Source organism: Microtus pennsylvanicus, chromosome 19 (genome assembly GCF_037038515.1).
Source record: "Microtus pennsylvanicus isolate mMicPen1 chromosome 19, mMicPen1.hap1, whole genome shotgun sequence".
Lineage (NCBI taxonomy): Eukaryota > Metazoa > Chordata > Mammalia > Rodentia > Cricetidae > Microtus > Microtus pennsylvanicus.
The window spans coordinates 13,535,336-13,552,566 of NC_134597.1; the positions used below are offsets into that span (position 1 = coordinate 13,535,336).

The 17,231-nt window shown below is 40.6% G+C and overlaps 1 protein-coding gene across 4 annotated transcripts in view; it reads right to left on the minus strand.

Moving 5' to 3' along the window:
* Positions 1-17,231, minus strand: part of Cttnbp2 (cortactin binding protein 2) — a 154,505-nt gene that overhangs the window by 123,508 nt on the left and 13,766 nt on the right. The gene's annotated exons all lie outside the window — the stretch shown is intronic.

The following is a 17,231-nucleotide window of genomic DNA, read 5'->3' on the forward strand; positions in this document are numbered from 1 at the left end:
CAGAAAAGAAATTAGACTGTAGTTTGCCTTGTCTAAAGAAGTAGATTTGTTTTTTTTTATATATATATTTAAAACAATACTGGCCACTGACTGGCCCTGTTCCTGTTTTCTTTTCCTGGTCATGGAAAGTCCCATCCTTTGATTCCATGTAGCAATTCAACCTACAGTTTTTGTCCTGGGCCTCAAAGATATTTTTAAAGGAAAAGGGGAGCTCTCTAAAAGATTTGTAATGTCTGTTTCTAGTCCCTAATTTTTATAATATATATATATGCATATATATATATATGTATATATACATATTAGTATACACACACTGTTTTTAACTTTTGGATTTCTTTAGATCTTCTGTGGAACAGTCTGGGGATAAGTAAACAAAACAGCATGACATCTTGCACATCCATGTTTATTTTAGCCAAGTAATGGTGCTCCTCCAGCACTACCTCCACAAGCTCCTTCCTGAATGAAGCTGGGGTGTGCCACTTCGGCACTGAGAGGTAACAGCTTTTTGAGGAGCAGCCCCAAGATGGTGAGGGGCCATCAGCTGCCCTTTTTACTCAGACTCCCTCTAGCGCCGTTCTGCAGCTCCCGCCATCAACTGCTGGCCTTTTTCTTCTTGAATAGAGCATGTAAGCTGTCGGGCTAAGCCAAGCACAGTGCCGTTACCTAGCACCCAGGCCTCCTACCATGCTTCTCAGAACAGCATGCATCACATCCACAGGGAAGGGCTTGTGAAAACAAGGCTCCTCCCACGCCTGGAGTCTCCGCCCTGGTCTAGGGTGGGGCAGTCTATGATTTGCATTTCTAACAAGTTCCCAAGCAAGGCACCTGCTGCTACTGGTGAGGAAACCACCCTGAAGAAGGAATGGCTCAGATGGGTCCACTGTCCTGGTTAAAAGTCTTCCAGACACACTCCCAGCCCACCACACCATACACACAGAAGCTTCAATACGGCATTTAACACCTTCTCTTTCCCTTCAGTATTTTAGAAATTCTCTAAGAATTTCACACAACCTTATGATGTATTTTGATCATATTCATCCATACCGGCCCCCAACCTCTTCTCTTTTGAGACACAGTCGTGCTACGTAGCCCAGGTTCAATGTATAATCCTTTCGCCCTAAGCCAGGCCTGCCAGGAGTCAAGGTTGGTACCACTACAGCCAGGCTGCTGAATCAACCCATCCCCGGCGCTCGACCCAGTTCCCTTTCCATTGTGTGCAGAGCACACAAGCATCCCGGATCAAGCTGCTCCTATCCAGACACAGGTCTCACTGGTCTTTAATGTACTCAGTCTTCACAGCCTCCCAGAACACCATCTCTTTCCCAGGAACCATTTACAGTTCACCTCCCTTAGAACCCTCTCACCTGTACTTCTGCATCCCTTCCAACAGGCTGTCTTGCATTATCATTAGTAGTTATTATCTAGAGCTCTCCCCCTAATTACACAGAAGATACATCCGAGTCGAGTTTACTAGACTCTTTGTTCTGTGAACACAACACTTGACCGTGAGCCTTGGCGGGATAATAGCACACCTCTCTGAAGGTGCTTGTGGGGATTAAATGAGCTAATTCACACAAAGTACTAAACAGAGATAGGTCTCTGCAGATAATGGCAGCAGTTTCCTGAAGGTATTAATTGTCCTCATTCCTATGAGGTTAGGCATCTGTCTACCTTCAACCACAGGGCTGTGACTGCTTGAACAATAGAATGAAGTAGACAGTGGCAGTGGCCTGGGCTCTAAGGAAAGGGCAGAGCCTACCTTCCACCCCCAAGGAGGCTCCCTGTTGGATCCTTGCCACTGTATGACAAAGAAACCCTTGCCCATAGCCTTTGCTAAGCTCGCAGCGGACAGAAAACACATGGAGGAGCTATTTTGAATGTAAATAGTCCAACATAGGCCCTTTGCCAAGTACGGGGCAGGCGCTAAACTGTCCTCACTGAGCCCAGCCAAAACTGCATTTCCCCAGAGAGTTAGGGACTTACTGTTTAAAATCATGACACTTGGGAGTGCTTTAGCACACAGGAATGAAAGACAAAGCAGGCAGCTCGTCATACATCCGCATCCTTTCTTTCCTCAAGCAGAACAAGGGCACAGCTCCGAACCCTGCAGAGGATTCATTGCAGGGTCCAGACATCTCTGGAGGGAAAGCCTGCTTGGGGAACTCATCGCATGAGAAGATATACAATTTTCTGAGAAGGAAGGTTCTACCTTAGCCAGGTGGACTGAAATTCTCAGATAAAAGCCTTGTCAGCTGTCTACACGATAGCCTGACGGGTCAGGATCTCGGGAAATTATCTTGCGCTTTTCAGGGTGGAACTTGTTAACTATGGTCCCCGTCCTTTCCTAGGTAGTAATTCCCATATAAAAAGGATTGTTCAGTTGGTGCCAGTTTCCAAGCACAGCACCGAATATGGCAGTGTACCCCGAAGGGACATTTATGAGTTAAATGTTGAATGACAAGTGTTAATTGTTAAAAGGTTCTTGGGACAACCAGAGTAGACACCCGACTTTTCCCCCAAGACACACAAATAAAAAGTCCTTAAGAAAAAAACAAAAGCAAAACCTTCTGCCCTCATATCAAGTTGTTTCATGAAGCACCATTTTCTCTTAGAAGACTGGAGCCAATGCACACAAACACAGGAATAATTATTTTTATTTACAATCCCAGGTCTATTCAAGTCCTGCTAATCCCATGAAAACACAGGCGCACACAGAGACAGACACACACACATGCACAGACACACACACAGGCACACACACAGACACACACAAACACACACACATGCACAGACACACACACACAGACACACACACACACGCACACACACACACAGACACACACACAGACACACAGACACACACACAGACACAGACACACACACAACACACAGACACACAGACACACACAGACAGACACACACAGACACAGACACACACACACAGACACACACACACAGACACACATACACACACACACATTTCACCTTCACTTTAGTCATTCATTACCAGCAATTCAGCACTTCACAGAGCCACACTTAACAAATGCCAATTGTAATTGCTGCCTTGGATCCATTTCCTCCCCTCTTCTGTCAATCTGTTTCCCAAAGAAACCAACATAATCTCCCTCAAACACTATTTTTACCATATCCCTTTCCTACCCCTGAGCCTAAGGAGGGTCTCAACTGTCAACTGCTTGGAATTCAACCTCATTAAGAATTTCACACATTAACAATGCCTATTAAGGTTTTCTAAAATTCTTCCCCTAATTTTCCAGCCAACCTTTTCTTCCCCTTACTCGACTGATGTCTCATGACCACTTTCCAGATGGGAACAAAACCCATGGAACCATTGATGCAGCCAGGCAGAGACTGAGGCCTCTTCATTCCTTCCGTGAGATCATATTCTTTTGTCACGACACACCAGCAGGAAGTTCAGTACCATTTATCTATCTATCTATCTATCTATCTATCTATCTATCTATCTACCTACCTACCTACCTACCTACCTATCTATCTATCTATCTATCTATCTATCTATCTATCTATCTATCTATCTATCTATCTATCTATTGGATCTGGACATACAGTGGAGAACTCACAAGTCTCTTGCCCTGGCCTCTAGTATTCAGATTACTGGTATGCATGACCACCGTTACCAGACATATTTCAGAGTGTCACTCCAGGAAGGAGTGAGGGACCACCCACTACCAGTCATCATCAACTTGATGGTCACTTTCAGAGCTTATTTAGAGATGTTTTTAGAATAACTAAGAACTTACCTCTTGGGGGTAGGGGACTAGAGAGATGGCCCAGCAGTTAGCGGAGCACTGGCTGCCCTTGTAGAGAACCAGGGTTCGATTCCCAGTGACTCACATTGCCTCTAGTTCTTATTCCAGGGGATGGATGACCTTTTCTGACCCCTACCCCACCACTCCCGACAAACAGGTACATGTGGAAAGACATACAAGCAGGCAAACATTCATACAATAAAGGATAAAAAATACAAAATAAGAAGAAACATTTCTATTGATTCAGATTTTGCCACCAATATGTGCATTTTAATACTCCACTTAAAACATCAAGATGTTTTCATCGTAATGCCTCTGTCATGACCCTTGTTCCCACCACCCACCTTCCCTACACAGTCACAGTCATTAAGTGGGGTCAATGGCTTTACAGGAAACTCCTGATTAACATACCACCCCTTCAAAGTATGCTTTCATTTTGATTATGCTAAAAACCCTCTGGAAAAATGGAGCATGACCATGCAGACCCAGGCTAAGCAAACTCAAGGCTTTGTCTGCCATCTTTCCTTCTTGGACTATAACTTTGTATGAGTATGCTCAGGAATACTCTCCTTAAAGGAGCACACTCAGGGCCTGGCCCTAAAGTGATTTCTATTGCATACGCTCCCTGCACAAACTCTCCACAGGTTGTAAGAGAAAGGCCCTATTTTGGAAAGAACGCCCATGCCATCTCCTCACCTGCTGCAAACAATACATTTTCTTTATGTTTATTTTGTGGCCAGGCTTGTTCTGGCTTTGCATTCACGTAAGATAGGAACCTATTGTATTTGATTACATGGCCACTTCTATTGGACAAAAAAAAAACCCAAAAAGTGATATAGTAACGTCAGAATGGGGCGGCGGAGGGTGGGGATGATAGAGATATAGTGTTGGTGTACAAAGTTCTCAGAGAAGAAAAGAGAACTCGTGCAACAGCCTCTAATAGGAAGCAACCTAGGTATGCATTTAAAGGCTCAATGTATTGGCTGCTGCTTCTCTCTCTCTTGTTGTTTTGTTTTTCAAATTTAAATCTAAATCCACGTTGAGAAAATATGAAAAAAGGAAAAGAAAGATGAAACATAGCAACAGGAGACAGGTTTGGTGTAGGCTGCAGGAGGAGGGTAGGATGGAAGCATTACTAAAGTGTTTATTGGCACTCGTGTCTGTTCACAGAAATCTGTTTCCTTAAGGTATGCTCGGGGAGAGCAGCACTCACAGACACACGCAGCCAAGGATGGCAGGACCATACCCTCATTATGGAAAAGTACAAACTCCATATGATAATCAATGAGGAGAAAACATTAATAACCAATGGTGTTCTTTTACAATGTCGGAACTTCCACTCAAGTAAGATCTTAGAAGTCTTGAGAGTTAGTTTCTGTTTATAAATAATGATCCACAATCCCTTGAAGGGGATCAGTGAATGACTAAACATCAGAAGGCTAGCAAGTCTTTGTCACTACGGTTTCTGTATAGCTTTGGTATTCACAGCTGACGCCATGCAAGAGGGGGATGTCCTAGAAATTTGAGGCAATTAGAGAATGCTTAACTTTACTCATGCCACCGATGAGGGTGTGCGTGTTAGAGTGGAGGCTAGAGGCAGATTGAAAATGACATGCACAGTCTTAGCATCTCCATTGCTAAAGCATGGGTGTTATCACCCATCTCAGGGGATTCCACAGAGATAAGGCATAATGCATGGGAAGGGTTTGCTTACAAACAAACCCTAAACATGGGAAGTCTCTTTCCTTCTCCATATGCTTAAACTTCATCCAGCTGACAATGGCAATAAAGAGTCCACTGTTGTTGGATAGGAAGAAGAGGTAGTGGGAAAGAAACTATTCAGTTTAAAAGACCAGGACACCTCCCTCCGTGTTTTCTACTTTTAGCGGGTGGTAATTACAAACAGAAATATTCATGCACACTTGAAAATAATCCCATCAAAAAATCAAAAGATCTATCGTAATATAGAGTATCTCCCCAACATGGAGAGGCGTGCGGAACAGAGTGACAGGCTAGAGGACGAGCACATACAGTAATTAACACGACTAATTTCACGGTGACTAAAGTTGACTGATCTAGCACAGTACAGGACCCTAGCTGGAGGCATGTGGGGAACAGAGTAGCCAGGCAAAGACAAGTATCTACAGTCATTCACTGGTCTAATTTCCTCTGTGTTGGTCTTCTCAAGTTGCCAACTCTAAGCTTTTTCAAAATTCCTAAGTCCTACTTGGAAGGAAATGGATTTGTTAAAAAAAAAAAAATGCTGGCTGACAAACTGCAAGAAAAGTCACTCTTCCTAAAAGGCCTCCCAGGCCTCCAGACAGCAGCTGCTCCCTCCCATGGAAGCCATGCTGGCCCTTGCTTTTTCTAGCCCTTGGTGTGACCTTCCACAATGCCCGTTGGATTCCACAGAACCAGCTATTTCCCAGATTGCCTCAGACTTGTTACTTGTGAGGAAAAGTGGATCAAGCTGATTGTGTTGGCTCTTATCTGCCAGTCTCACTTGGCAAAGTGTTAATTCTACAAAGAGGAATAGAAGAAAATTCCCACTATAGTAATCAGAAAAAAATGGAAGGAACCAAGATCTGCCCTACACTTTTCATAATGCACTGAGAGGAAAGGTTTGTGGGTAGGGAGAGGGGATGATCTTCTTACCAAAACATCTGGAAATGTAAGAATTTTTTCAAGTACCATGGAACTTGACTATAGGTTGGGTCTTGTGATATGCAACATTATTTAATCCTTATAGTACAAGCAACGTGCATTGCGACAGGTCAGAAGTTGTGATGTTAAAACATCTCTCCATCCTACTTATGTAAGCATCTAAAGGCTACCTTAACTGCATAGCTCATATGCAGAACTAGATTTAAAAACCAAAATAATATTTAATAATGATGATAATAATAAGATACGATAACAAAAGATAAGAAAAAAGAGGGAAGGGACTAGTGGGAGGAAGGATACCAGTTGGTAGAGATGTTTAAGAGGGAAATATATATGGAAGTAAAAAAATATATATTCATGAAAACATAATGAAACTCAGTGTTTTGTATGTTTAATATATACTAATAAAAATTTCCTATCAAGACTTAAATATATAAGACCATGTCTGTTTTACACTACAAATTAAGACTATTATTCACAGAAATTTAACCATTGAACCTTAGTGCCAATCTGGGTGTGATAGCTTATGCCTGTACTCTTCATGTACATGGGGGAATGAGGCAGGAGAATAACCTTAGCCTGGGTGAATGAAGACAGCCTAAAAACACAAGAAGGTCTCATCTTCTTGTCCCAATGTACGTTGCTTGTACTATAAGGATTAAATAATGTTGCATGAAGACAAGATTCTTGACAGGATCACAATGCCCATATGAGATGCAGTTCTATTTTGATGGAGATAGAACACCTGGGGCTGTGCCTGAGGATGAGTGGGGTTTCCCAGAGGATTCATCAGGAGGATTCTGGGATGATGAAATGCTGGCTTATTCTAATATGAATGGCTTGTGTGGAGCTATTAAGTGATAACACACTCCAGGAGTCTACTCAAATAAGCCTGGATGGATGCTTGGGGACAATGAACTCAGACACTGTTGGAAGATCCTGTCTATTCTTGTCAGGCTCCTTCAAGTACTGTGTAAATCCCCGTTTTGCCATTGAGCCCTAACCTACACAGAAGAGTTCAAAGGAATTTGGATAAAACAAATATGTTGTGAAATATATAGCTGACTTACATTCTTTAGGTAGAAGCATGAAAAAATAAAACCCATATAATTTAAAAATCTAAACTGGACTGAGGTAAAGTAGATTTGGAGAAAATTAAATTGAAGACAGAACGTTGTCTTCAAAAGATGCCTATTGTGGAACTTTCCATATCAATCTTAATTTAAACCAATCTCTAATAACACTCATAATCAGCTAAATCTTAATTTCTGAAGAAACTCACTTTGTTGCTGAGCAATATAAATGATGACGATGACCCATGATTTGGAAGTCTTGGAAAAGGGTCCAAGAGACTTCTGATTCTCACGTGACCCTTAGGATTTGCTGTGCAAGCAAGCACTCTGACTCTCCTAACCCCATCCAACAGTTCCGGATTGGTGAGGCAGTTAAATTATTTATGTTTAAAACATTAAAACTTTTATTACATAATTCAATGCATTATGGTTTTTCAAAATGATCATTTAGAAAATGCCCATTAGTCCCTCATAGTTAAACACTCCTGTGGCTTCTCCCATGATTGGGAGGATGCATTTCAAACACCATGTCTGTCATTGTCTAACCTCAGCCTGACTCCTTCTCATCTCATTGTATTCATTCTCCCTCAGACCTTCTAATATAAACAGCCACTGTCCTTCCTCTATGAAAACCTTTGCCTGAACCTTTTCTTCCAGCTGAGTTCACAATATATCAGGTTGAGGGGTATCGCATCCTCTCTTCTAATACAAGCTAGAAATCAACTCTTCCCTTCACTCCTTTTCATAGTATTTGATCTTTTCCCTCTATTACAATAATCTGGATTTTAATATTTTTATTTTAATTTTCAAAACAAGCCATTTGCTAGTGCTCTAGTATAAGGCTATCTCCAGATGTTGAGTTCCCATAAATAACACCAGTCTAACCGAGTATACAAACACACTGAACACCTACTTTAGTTGAAGAAAACAACTGTGTGTCAGTCATGAACAATCAAGTAGTAAATCACTAGTTGCCAACTGGTCAACCCATCCTTATTCAATTAGAAAAAAAAAACTAGCTGAAACCAATCGGGCTATTTCCGTGTTTTACTTTCTTGTTCTGTTTGTAAAGACTCTCTGCCCAAATGACCCAGTAGCTACTCTGAACTTTTTCTGGTCACCCATTTCATAAGCCATCATTTTGCTCAAATAAACTTTCAAGTATATCTCATTTTTCTCTTGTAAGTTCAATGCCCATCTCTTGCCCTGGAATCTAAGTTCCAAGAGAAAGAAATCAGGCACTTATTTTTATGCTGTACTCTTGATACAAGCAAAGAACATCAAAAAGATAGAAAATACCTGCTGAATGAATGAATTGCATGTATCTTCTGATTCTGTTCTCCACTCTTTCCAGTTACCACTTGTAATACAGGTCTAATAATTGCTGTCCTGATTTTATTTAATCAAAAACCTATTGTTACAGATGGTGACACAGGCCTATGATTTCAGCTACTTATGAGGCTGGCTCTGGAAGATCACAAATTCACAGACATTGGGAACAAATCAAGACGCTGACTCAAAGAACATAAAAATACTGCTGGGGATACACCTTGGTAAGTGCTCAGGTAGCATGCTGGTTCGTTTTATGTCAACTTGACACAAGTTGGGGCATCTATGAAGGAGGAACCTCAACTGAGAAAATGTCCTTATCAGTGGTCCTGGAGACAAGCCTGTGGGACATCTTCTTGATTAATGATTGATGTAGGAGTGGCCAGTGCCTCTCCTGAAAAGGTAGTCCTACATTGTATCAGACAGCAAGCTGAACAAGTCAGGGGGTAAGCCAATAAGACATACTCCTCAATGGCTTCTGGTTTAGCTCCTTCCTCGAGGTTCCTGCATTGAGTTTTGTGTTTGAAAGAAAATGGTCCCATAGGCTCACAGGGAGAGGTACTATTAAGAGGTGTGGCCCTGCTGGAATAGGTGTGGCTTTGTTGGAGGAAGTGTGTCACTGGGGACTAGCTTTAAGGTCTCAGAGTCTCAAGCCTGTCTAGTGACTCCCTGTCTCCTCCTGCTACTTCTGGATCCAGATGTAGAACTCCCAGATCCTTCTCCAGCATGTCTCTACCTACATGCCACCATGCTTCCCTCTGTGACAATAATGCCAACCCAATTAAATGTTTTCCTTTATAAGGATTGCCATGGTCATGGTGAAAACCCTAAGGCAAGTTCCTACCTTGACTTCCTTTTATAATGGACTGTTAGATGTAGCATCAAACAAACCCTTTCCTTTCCATGTTGTTTTTGGTCATGGTCCTTATCAAACCTACTAAAAACCAACAAGAATGATATGCAAGGGCGTGTTCAATTCCTAGTACTACAAACAAACAAAGAACCTATTTATAGTTTGATTTAGAAAATTAGAAAGCTAGAACCAGAAACCTCTCAATTTTTTCCCTAAATGTTACAACTAGAAGAAAAATACCAGAATTTTGAGGGAGTTGCTTGAAACCCTTAATATCTTTTTCTAATCAAATAGAGAATTAATTATAAATATGATAAGGAAAACATACAAATTCCTAACTTGTTTCTTAGCCTTTGGGCATTAAGACAATACAGCTATAATAAAACCAGAATGCCAGAAAGAGCATCCTGCTTTTTTGAGGTTACACTGACTGGATAGTTGGTGTGGGAGGTCCTTCTGTCTATGTGTTGCTTTTATTGGTTAATGAATAAAGAACTGCTTTGAGCCTATGGCAGGGAAGAACAGAACTAGGAAGGGATAGCAAGGCTGAATGCTGAGAGGAAAAAGGGCAGAGTCGGAGAAATGCCACGGAGCCACCACAGGAGATCGATGTGATGAAATTTTGCTGGTAGGCTACCACCTCATGGTGATGTACAGATTAATGGAGACGGGTTAAATTAATATATAAGAGTTAGCCAATAAGAAGTTAGAACTAATGGGCCAAGCAGTGATTTAATTAATACAGTTTCTGTGTGATTATTTTGGCTCTAAGCTAGCCAGGTGCCTGGGATGAACAAGCGGGCCCTCCTCCTACAGATGGTTCTTGTAACTGCAATACCTTCAAATTATACAAACCCACATTCCTGCCTTCCTATGTGTAACTGTGCCTATATCTTGCACCTAGTTTGGAGAGATACATCACTGAGTTCTACAAGCCTCATTAGCAGCATGTTTTCCTCATGAATATTTTTATAATGTGTTAACATTTGGGAAGGAAGCATCACCCAGCTAATTCTCTGGCTCAGTTACTGGGCCCAGACTACCAACATTCATCATCACTGTGGTAAGAGAGTGGGGGGCAGAGAGAGCAGCAGCAAGCCTGACATATGACGAAAGGGACTGGAACCCCTCGTCCATGTTGTCTGTACACAAGAAACCCATCAGGTGTGAGAAAAGCCCATGGCATAGAAATGAGAAACAGAACACTATGTGAATGAGCTACAAAAGCTCACTCATGAGCCTTGTGGTCCCTTCTCATAGTAATATCATCTCTATGTTGACTACATCATCATGTGTCCCCAGCACGTGATTCTCATTCTGTGGGTCATGACCCCTTTGGCAAATCTGTCTCCAAAAATATTTACATTATGGTTCACAACAGTAGCAAAATTACAGTTAACAAGTAGCAATGAAAATAACTACATCGTTGGGGGGCCACCACAACATGAGGAATTGTATTAAAGAGTTGCAGAATTAGGAAGGTTTGGAACCACTGCTTCACTGGGACACAAGAAGCAAAAAATTTCAGTAGGTGACCAGTGGACTCAGATCTGTGCTTATAACATCAACTGCATATCCTAGAATACAGAACAGACTTTCCTCTTTTTGAAACTAATGATAACTATTCACTAAAGAAAATGAAATTTTACAGAAAGAAATAAAATTGTTAGTTTTCATTTTTGTCTTATGGGCAAAATATAATAGTATTTTTTAAAGATTTATATTTATTTGTTATGCATGTAATGTTTCTGTCTGCATCTTTGACTATACTCCAGAATCGGGCAACAGAACTCATGGTAGGTGGTTGTGAGCCACCATGAGGTTGCTGGGAATTGGTTTCAGGACCTCTGAAAAAGCAGTCAGTGTTCTTAACCTCTGAGCCATCTTTCCAGCCCAAGACAATAGTAAAATCAGTGGCTATTTGTATTTCATGAAAATTGATTTTGCTGTAGAAATGAAATAATTCCTGATCAATACTTTTTTTTCTCTAGACATGGAAAAGTCTTATCTCCTAATCAGGAAAGGAAAAGAGTAAATTTATTGTGGGAGAAGAAAGGCCGCTTGTTGGTTCCCAGCCACCTGGCTAGCTTAGACCCCAAATAATCACACAGAAATTGTATTAATTAAATCACTGCTTGGTCCATTAGCTCTAGCTTCTTATTGGCTAACTCTTATATTAATTTAACTCATATATATATGGCTGTGGCTTACTGGGTAAAGTTCCCAGTGTCTATATTCAGTGGCTCCATGGCTTCTCTCTGATGCCACCCTTCTTTTTCCCGGCATTCAGCTTAGTTTTCCCTGCCTAGCTAAGTTCTTCCTTGCCATAGACTCAAATCAATTCTTTATTCATTAACCAATAAAGGCAACACACAGACAGAAGGACGTCCCACATCGATTTATATTTTTGTAAATTTAGCTATGCTCATCAGATCCATTCAGTAAAATGAATAACACACACACACACACACACTATATATATATATATATATATATATATATATATATATATATATCCACTTTGGTTATTCAATTGCCAGCAATTATAGGGGAATTTGGAACCCTTCATGTTTTACTTAGTTGAAACCAATGAAAAGCCAGGTTAGTATTCTTTCATCAACACTTAGCACGAATGCACACAAGGTGTGCTCACAATACGCTGCCATTCGCCAAGAGCTAGTTTTCAAAACAGAGCGGAACACATTATTTGGTCTGATACTGAGGTGCCCAGGTCAGTGGAAGGAGGATGAGCGTCTGCTTATTCAGTGAGAGGCTCTGGGTTGACTCCCCGCACCATGTGTTCTGTATGAAGATTCCAGCACTCAGCATTACAGTCATCAGCGCATTTCCCTTTGAAAAGTAAAGCAGTTACGTTCTGGAAAAGAAAGTATACTGCAATTTTAAATAGTAAAATATGTGGCCTGTTTGGGAAGGGTCATAAAATTTGTTCAGATAGGCGCCTTCAGATTAACCTTTAGCTTTGAAGGATCAGTATTTCACAAGGAAAAGACTGTATCACAATAGGTCCAAATCCTTTTAAGTTCTCACATTCATTTTTTTTTTCAAATAAAATTTTTAAAGTGATATGTCTAGTGGTTAGTATAACTTCAGAATGGTGTTGACCCCACGGGTGCAATTGTGTCCCTCATAAGAGACCTTCCTTGGTCATTACGCTAGGTATGCTGCAGACAAGTATGGGTTGAAGGGTCACTGTGGAATGTTGCTGACCACCGGGAAGGAAACCAGATACTCTCTCCGCGCCCCACAAAAGAATCTACTCCCAGAAATCAACAGTGCTGGGCCTGAGAAAACCTGTTTCAATTTAGAGTAATATTTAAAAGCTTTCAATTTTTCTGCAATTTGGACCCAATGAGTAGATCAGGCTTTTGTTTTACTTTATTATATAATGAATATCAACCTAGGAAAACTCTGAATACAGTCAGTGACAGTTTGAGAAAAAGCAAGGTCTGGCCTAAACGACACTCCTGGGAAGAATTAATTTTAAAATATATAAGGTCGGGATAAAGCATTTTTCTGAAATGTTTGAAGTAGTATGCCTGTTCTTAATTAATGCACCTTAATTTCACTTTACTGCCTGGTATTCAGTGGGTATTCAATGACTATATTTTTGCGTATCTCTGACAGGACCTCCCTATGTAGCTGGCTTCAAGATCTCAATCCTCCTGCCTCAGCCTCCTGTACTGCAATTATAGTACTTGCTCCCCTTCTGAGCTCAAGAAACCTGGAGCATACTGCAAAAAGAAGAAAAGCCTGCGGTTCACCTCCTCTCTTTCCTATTACTGTGCATCACCCTGTACAGGGCTACCCCAAACCAGGCTTCCACCACTCAGAGGAATCCAACTCCCTCGGAGGGGAGTAACACAAAAATAACCCTGGCAGTTGGCTGAGACTTGGCACAGGGCTGGCTCTCCGGCTCCCATCACTCATCTTCACAGCACTGAGAGAGAAATAAACGTCCAGTGTAATTTCGGTCTTTTTCATACAGTTGTTCACGCAATCCCTTGGATAGGCTTTTCTGTCAACTGATAGTCCTGCAAGGTTACCAGAGCTAGAAGTGCTTTCTGTGGAGAGAAATGCAAATAACTGAAAACCCTGATTCCTACGGTTTGCTTATTTATGAAGGTTAAGAGGGGGATCGCTTAGCCTTTCATGCGATTTCATTTGTCTCGTATAAAAAGAGGGGAAAGCGACCTACATAAAATCCGATGGGGAAGTCAGGACCGCTCTTCTTACAAGACAATTTCTTCTTAAGGAAAATGCACGTTCTTAGAAATGGGCAAGGGCTTACAGGCTTGCAATCCCAGCACGCAGGCGGCACGGGCAGGGGGATACAAGTTCCTCGTCATCCTGGGCTACATAGCAAGACCATGTGTAAAAATATTTTTAAAAATTGTTAACGTGAATACTGTTACGAAGCTACGGACTCTTTATATTAAAAGTATTTTTTTTATTAAAAAAGGAAAGCAGCAAAAATGCCAAGATACCCACTGTGATCTGTTTTACCCCCTCCAAGCTTCCATCTGTGGACTCTTCTCAGGGGTCCACCGCTCCCTATTCAACGATCAATGAAATCTTTTATGATTTGAAACTCAAAACCACCAGAATCATGCGGTTTAGAAAGTGAAACAGCTTGGTCTGAAACACATTTTTAAATTATAAAGAATTTGGAAAAGTCACCATGCAATCATTTTTAAATCTAATACAGTTCAGGGTACAAATTAGCATCCCGTATTTCAATTATTAAGCTCAAACAGCATTTTTTTTTTACTTAAAAAACCAAATATACTATACCTGTAGATACATGGTATACTGGTTATTTACTAAAGAGATTTTGGTTCTTAATTTACAGATAAGTTTATCTAATAACATAAAATAAAAAAATTCACATCCTTTTTCTCCTCAGTTTCTTTCTGGGGCATTCATCATCCAGTAAACCATATTCTGCTGCACTGTTAAGAAAAAGACGACGTCATGGCACATTTGAACCCAGGTAAATATTTGAGTGGTTTCCATCATCAAATACACAGGGAACATAGTAAATTTTTGGCAGTTTATTCCAGGTACCACAGGTATGTGAAAATTCCATTACCACCCACTCTTCAATCCAGACCGTCCAAATATTTAAATAAATCATAAACATCATTTTTAGAAAAGCTTTTTAGAAGATCTCACACACACTGAATTCCGTAGTGTGACAACGAAGGAAAAGGCTCGTGTGTGAGCCCATGTGTGGTCCTGGCGGGATCATCTTCTCTCAGGCCTCCCCTTCAGCGTGTTTGACTTCAGTCTCTAAACACAGAAGACTGGGCTCAGCCAGCGCTTCTCCACAGCCTACGCTGAAGCAGCACAGAACATTTGTGTTTTTTTCGTTAACTGGCTCTTAGAGAACGGGGAGGGGGCGAGTGAGGGGGGTGAGTCTGCCGCACATCTAGGATTTTTTTAAATTTTTTTGTTTCCTTTCTTTGCTTTTTTGGTTTTTCAAGACAGGGTTTCTCTGTAGCCTTGGCTGTGCTGTAACTCACTCTAGAGACCAGGCTGGCCTTGAACTCTGCAATCCACTGCCACCAAGAATATTTTTCAAGTCTTCCCCAAACTTTTACATGCCCTTCAGTTTACTACTCTCATGAGAATGTTTGGTATGACCATTTTGAGGCAAGACAGGAGTTCCTTTTTTTTAATCAATAAACACCTTATTTAAATTAATTTTAACAAACCAAATTCTCTAGAGATTGAATTCCCTTGTAAATGTATACTTTTTCTTCTTTTTTCCTTTCTTTCTTGTTTGTTTGGTTTGACATGGGGTCTCATTATGTAGACCACTGTTGCTTTGAACTTATGCTGATCTCATTGCCTCTGACTCACCAGTGTTGAGATCCATCACAGGCATGTGCCACCAGGTCTGGCTAAACACGCACTTTTGTTTGGAACTTTACCAGAAGTTGTTCACTACCTCACTGTATCCGAGTCAACGTTACGGCAGGCTTGGGTCAGGATTCTCTTGCAACTGCATTGATTATAAGTAAGTGCAATCGGACATCAAGTTCATCATATGTTCCAATAAACATACATGCATGGCAATTCATATTTATTTTTTTCTCATTGAAAATAGATTTTTTTTCATACCATATATTCTGATTACAGTGTCCCCTCCCCTAACTTCTTCAAGATCGTCCCCACTTACTGTAAGTTACTTTTCTACTAGATATCATGAAATAATGTCACGATTGAGATTTTAACTTTTTTTTAACATTTTACTTTAATACAGCATACTTAAACATCCAATTATCCATAATATCCCTGGCAGGCTAGCCAAGCACAACAGAAATACAACAGAAATCGTGAGCGTGAGAAATAGGATTCGATAAGAGTTTAAACCACTGACTGTGCCGTTTAAGTTTCCTTACAATTCAAACTTCAATTCTACAGAAGACATCCACTTGATCATTGGGATCATTTGCCTGTACTCTTCCAATTGGAATATGGCAATTAAATTAAAGAAAATGTGCATGCTTTCTAAAACATAAAACAAAGGACCTACTAAGTGTTCAAACATTTATGCAAGCGGTGGGAGGTTCCACAGGGCCAGTGCATTTTGGACATGAATACAGAAGAGAAAAGCACGTAAGGTCAGCTGAGCCATGCATTTCCATTTGGTTTCAAGAGGTGACTGCATTCTGAAACAGTAGCAAACATGGCCATACTATATTCTCCATGTGGAAAAGGACAGACCACACTTACAACCAAACTATACAGATGCTCACTTAGCAAAGCTTCTTATCCAAAGAGCTGTAACTCCACTCAATGCTGGCTTGCAGACGACACAACCAGACTCCCAGTTTGTGGGGACATTGTTCTTGGTCACTGAACTAATGGTAGATAATATACCAGTTTCCAGTATGTGAATTCAGGAAATGTTTCCACTCCCACTCAAGATCAAGTTCTCTACAGCCCTGTACAGGCTACATCCTTAGACAGCCTCTGTGACCATCTACCATTCCCACCTCCCTTCTTCACCATAAATGCTCTTGTCACAGACAGCAATCAGCTGTATTTTTACATTTTTACAGATTCCCAGAACAAAGTTTAAGGAAATAATCCCTAGTGAAATAAGATAAACCCACACTTTATATGTAATAATTTCATCCCTCTTTGCTAAATAACTGAGAACCAAGATATATCTGATTACACACAAAGAACTATAAAAGAAGGAAAAACAAAACCAAACTGAAGCTTACAGTTGACTAATATACCAAAACAAGTCGAGAAGTGGAATCCAACCATAAAACTGCATCAAGACAGATTAACGTTACTTCAAAAAGAAAATGTAATCGAGACATTTGATATAGTCTTTTCAAGCTATTATAGAAATATTTTTAAATTACCGAAAACTCTGATAAAAATAATTTGAAGATATGAACATTTCCATTTTAACTCTGAATTTCTAAAAAATAAAAAACATCATTTTTAACTTACAGGACAGGGGAAGTAAAAAGATATATTATC